Source organism: Hipposideros armiger, unplaced genomic scaffold (genome assembly GCF_001890085.2).
Source record: "Hipposideros armiger isolate ML-2016 unplaced genomic scaffold, ASM189008v1 scaffold_661, whole genome shotgun sequence".
In the NCBI taxonomy this organism is placed as follows: domain Eukaryota; kingdom Metazoa; phylum Chordata; class Mammalia; order Chiroptera; family Hipposideridae; genus Hipposideros; species Hipposideros armiger.
In genome coordinates, this window is record NW_017732011.1 from 759168 (window position 1) to 763873 (window position 4706).

Genomic DNA, 4706 nt, shown 5'->3' on the forward strand with positions numbered 1-4706 from the left:
CCTCCTGACAGGGACAATAAAACAGCAAGAGTCTTTTGTTCAGGGCCCCCTTGGTAGATGTTCCCATCTGTACTGATACATCTGACTCTCCTCTGGCACTATTCCACAGGAAAACAATGGAACGCTGAGGAAACGGATGCAAATTTTTTCTGGTTAACCTGTTGCTTACTTCTTGCAGTCAGTGCTTAAGGGCTTGACTGTTACTTTCATTTTGGCTCATTGCCTTAAATGACCACTTGAACACCTGACAGCTCAGCTTTCTCCAGCTCAGCTCTTGACACATTGCTTAGTAAAAGGAGTCCATCTGAAAAGGCTATGTACACACTGTATGATTCCAACTATAAGACATTATGGAAAAGGTGAAACTATAGAGCAGTAAAATATCATTGGTTTCAGGGATTCAAGGTAATAGGGTGAATAGGTGGAGCTCAGAGGACTTTTAGGGCAGTAAAACTGGTCTATATAATACTGGAATGATGGATACGTGACATTATACATTTGTCAAGCCATAGAAGTATGTCACACAAAGAGTGAACCTTAATGGCAACCATGGACTTTAGTTAAAAATAATGTATCAATATTGGTTTAATAAATGTACCATACAAATGCAAGATGTTAACAACAGGGTAAACTGTGAGAGGGGGTGAGATTAGGTTGGGGAGGATAGTTATATGAGAACTCTTATTTATCAGCGCCTCAATTTTCTATAAACCTACAACTACTTGAAAAATTTATCTATTAATTAAAAAAAGTATGTCTACTTGCAGATTTTTCCATTAGAACTGTTCTTCAGGTACACCTTGTAGGATCATAGTGCTAGATATGCTGCGAGGCCTAGATCTCCACTTCCTGAATCATTGGTCATATGGAATTCACCTTGAGATCGTAGGTGCAGGTTAAGAGGAAAGGGCTTGAAACATGAGCATCTCTGCTGTTTATTCATGAAACTTACTTACACTTTTAGAACTTTCTCAAGCCTGCCTCACATATACCACTTCCATTTGATGATGGAATGCAACTGTGCACACTCAACTTTATGAGTTGGTAGGTCAGAAAATACCCAATTCTTAATGATCATTCCAGGTCACATGGTAACATGTTAGCCTATGATCAAGTGTTTTGTCTCTTGTAAGCCCTATAGTAAACCAAAAGTTGTTTTTCAAAAGAATAGTTATCTGTAGAGGACTGTATAGCTTTTCTTCAAAGTCCTGAGGTCTGTATTATGATTTGCCTATAAATGCCTATAAAATAATCCATATCTCATCTATATCTGCTAGTGACAATTTGAGAACAAGCAGATTCACAGGGTCACATGGTCTAAGTGGCAGAACAGCTTGCATGGCAGCACAGCCTATTGCAGATTTTTCTCCTGTTCTGGACCCTACCCAAGATGGGCAGCTCTTTGGATTAGACATTTTATTAGAGTGTAAGTAGCATGCCCAGATGAAATGTATTTTGACTCCAAATTATAAAAAGGTCATTAGGTGATGTACCTTTTTTTTAGCTGCCAGATTCAGCAATTTGCCTTTTACTTTAGAAGGGGTATTTTTGCATGCCCAAGATCACTGGGTCCTTACAAATTTCACCAACATGGAAGGCGGCTAAATTTTGTGGGATTTATTGCCAAGTGACCAATTGATCTCCTGGATGAATTGTGTCATATGAGGGGCTCAATATCAGTCTCGTTGCTGACAAGTTGACTATTCAGAAACATATATAGCTAGATGTAACTTTTAAACAGTAATCTATGCTGTTGGACCCACGTGTAGCTTCTGTCTCAGCCACTGTGGCCAATTCAATCATTTGACCATCAATCATATCAGCTCTGGGGTGGCAAATGACAAATGTTGGATAGCATCAACTAGGCATGTCATTTTATCCACTTGAGTGTTCAGTGATTCCTCTATGATGGGCGTTAAAAGATGGAGTGAAAATTTTACTCTTTATGCTCACTTTCTTGAGTCCATCCACATACCAATATCCCTAACTTTCTTGTCACCGTTTATCCAGTCCTTTTCCTTTTAGCTCTCCAACTAGATAACCAGGTCATTGGCTATTTCCCATGAACTTATTTATATTCTCACTTCAAGCTGCTTTTTCTTCTACACAAAGTCAATAAGTAGGTGCATTACTTTCAGCTATGTCCCTTGGGAGACACCATTCATTTTTGGAATGCACCCATGTACTGCGCTAAACCATCTGGACATCAAGTTTGAGTACTTTCCTCCTCTTTCAGATGCTCCCACACAGAGCTACTGATTTTGTGCAAGCTCAGCTTATGTTTATAATTTGGCAACACTTTTGTTTATTCTAGGTTTTTGTGGAATATTCTGACTCCTGGATTGTTAAAGGTTGTGTTCATGGATTTTTTTATTTACACTTTTACTATACTATCTGTACTTCTTGGTTTTCAGAAGGTGTTTAGCAAGTGTAAATACTACAGTAAAAGTATAACCACATTGCTGTTTCATTTTTATTTTGCCAGATCCATTGTTTTAAAAGGTGGAAATGATTGGTGCTCAATTGATTCATACTGGGGGTGCCAAAAAAATGTATACAAGTGGACACTTTGGTCAGCGTTGTTCAAGCAGTAGTTCACCATAATTAGAAGTGTCTGGATGCTGATGGTAACCACTGTGAGCACCTCTTTTAATTGCAGAAGTCAAACGTGACTTGTATTCATCTTTTGTTATCGGTATACAAGTATATTGAGTATGACAATTTTAATACAGTTTTCCTTTCTTAAAATGTGTACACATTGTTTTGGCACCCTCTGTAGTTATATTGAAGGCATTTGTAGTATAAGTGATGGCTTTATAAGGCAAGAATCATTTTAGAGCTACTTATATCTTCTATGACTTAATATGGAGCTTTAGTGTCTCTATTTCCCTATTGAAAATGTACAATATGTAGACAGTGCCTAATATTTCTTCCTAACTACTTAAGTGATCAAATACAAATGACTACTGAAACAAAATTCTTCATTTAGTACTCTAAACAAGAGGGCAATTTATTGCTGAAATTTTCAGTTTACCAAATTTATAGTATAGACACTTTTAGAAAGTTTACATATTTCTAATATCATTTTACAAAGCAATTGCATGTTAAATGAAATGCAGAAAATAGAAAGAATACTTTTCAAATGTTAGTGTCTCACTTAACCCTTCATTGACTTTCTTTCCATATATATGTGCAGTTCCTTTTGCAATTTCATAAGAATTCTCTATTGTGTTCTTATAGTATGAATGCTACCGATATTTTACCAGGAATCATTTGTTTTCAAATGAAATCACTTAGATCAAGATTTGTGGAACTCTTCTATTCATTCATATACTTATTCACACATTCATTCATTAAAATGCATATAACTAAAGGTACTGGGAAGGCAGAGAGAGGTAAGAAGAGTATAGTTTCTTCTTTCAAGAAGTTCAAACTAGAGGTAAAATCATATAAACAATAAACAATTTAAAGCAATGTGTTAACTACTCTGTTACATGGATAAATACTATACTTACTGTCCTAATTTATCTCCTACCCCTTTTCTATTCCTTAATTCTGACATACTAGCCTCCATGCTAGTTCTTTAGCAAAGCAAGTGTGTTATCACCTCAGGGACTTCACATAAGCATTTGTACATACACACTGGGATTTAGGAAAGAAGTATAGGCTGGTGATAAGAGATGTGGCAGAAGATACTTGAGTAAATAAGATGTTATGTGGAGAAATACGTATATACTCCGTAGAATTAAAATAGGGCTACGGAAAGACCCTGGTAAAATTACACTTGAAGATTGCAAGAACAGGTTCTCTCTTTCCCGACCTGGCGGAGCAGGAGGCGCCATCATGAGAGTCCACATCCGCCAGAACAAAGACGGAGGTTCAGCACACGGAGCCCGAGAGCCAGGACATCTACCTCGGGCTGCTGATGAAGCCCTTCAGGTTTCTGGACAGTCAAACCAACTCCGCCTTCAACCAGATGGTGCTGAAGAGGTTGTTCATGAGTCGTACCAACCCGCAGCCTCTGTCCGTTTCCCGGATGATCCGGAAAATGAAGCTTCCCAGCTGAGAGGGCAAAACTGCTGTGGTTATAGAGGCTGTAACCGATGACGTGCGAGTCCAGGGGGTCCCCAAATTGAAGGCGTGTGTGCACTTTGTGCGAGTAGCTGTGCCCGGACCCGCATCCTCCAGGCGGGGGCAAGACCCTCACCTTTGACCAGCTCGCCATGGACTCCCCGAAGAGCTGTGACAGTCCTGCTCTCTGGTCCTCGCCAAGGCCAAGGGGTGTACAGGCATTTCTGCAAGATCCCTGGAACCCCGCACAGCCACGCCAAACCCTGTGTGTGCTCCGGGGCTGGGGGCTGGAAGTTCAAGCATGCCAGAGGCCTATGAACCACCCATGGCTACAAAAACTAACCCCGGATTCTGTTGTTAAAATGCTTTTGGATGCTTGGGGGGGGGGCGGGGAGAGTGGGTGAGAGTGGGGGGAGGGAAGGGAATTGCAAGAATAAACTCAAAAGATCAAAAGGAGTCAATTTAGGAATCTAAGAAAAAGATATCTAAGAACCTGATGGCTAGCTAGCAGAGAGTTGGAATTCAAGGAAAAAGAACTGATGGTCAAGTACAAATATAAATGCTAGATGACTAATACTGAAAAATATCAACTTGATTTGGCAAGAAAGAAATTACAGATGACTTTCAGTCAAAAT

The 4706-nt window shown here is 39.4% G+C and overlaps 1 pseudogene; it reads left to right on the forward strand.

Moving 5' to 3' along the window:
• The first annotated feature begins 3843 nt into the window (after positions 1-3843).
• On the forward strand, positions 3844-4413 carry LOC109372716 (60S ribosomal protein L18 pseudogene; annotated as a pseudogene).
• The last annotated feature ends 293 nt before the right edge of the window (positions 4414-4706 follow it).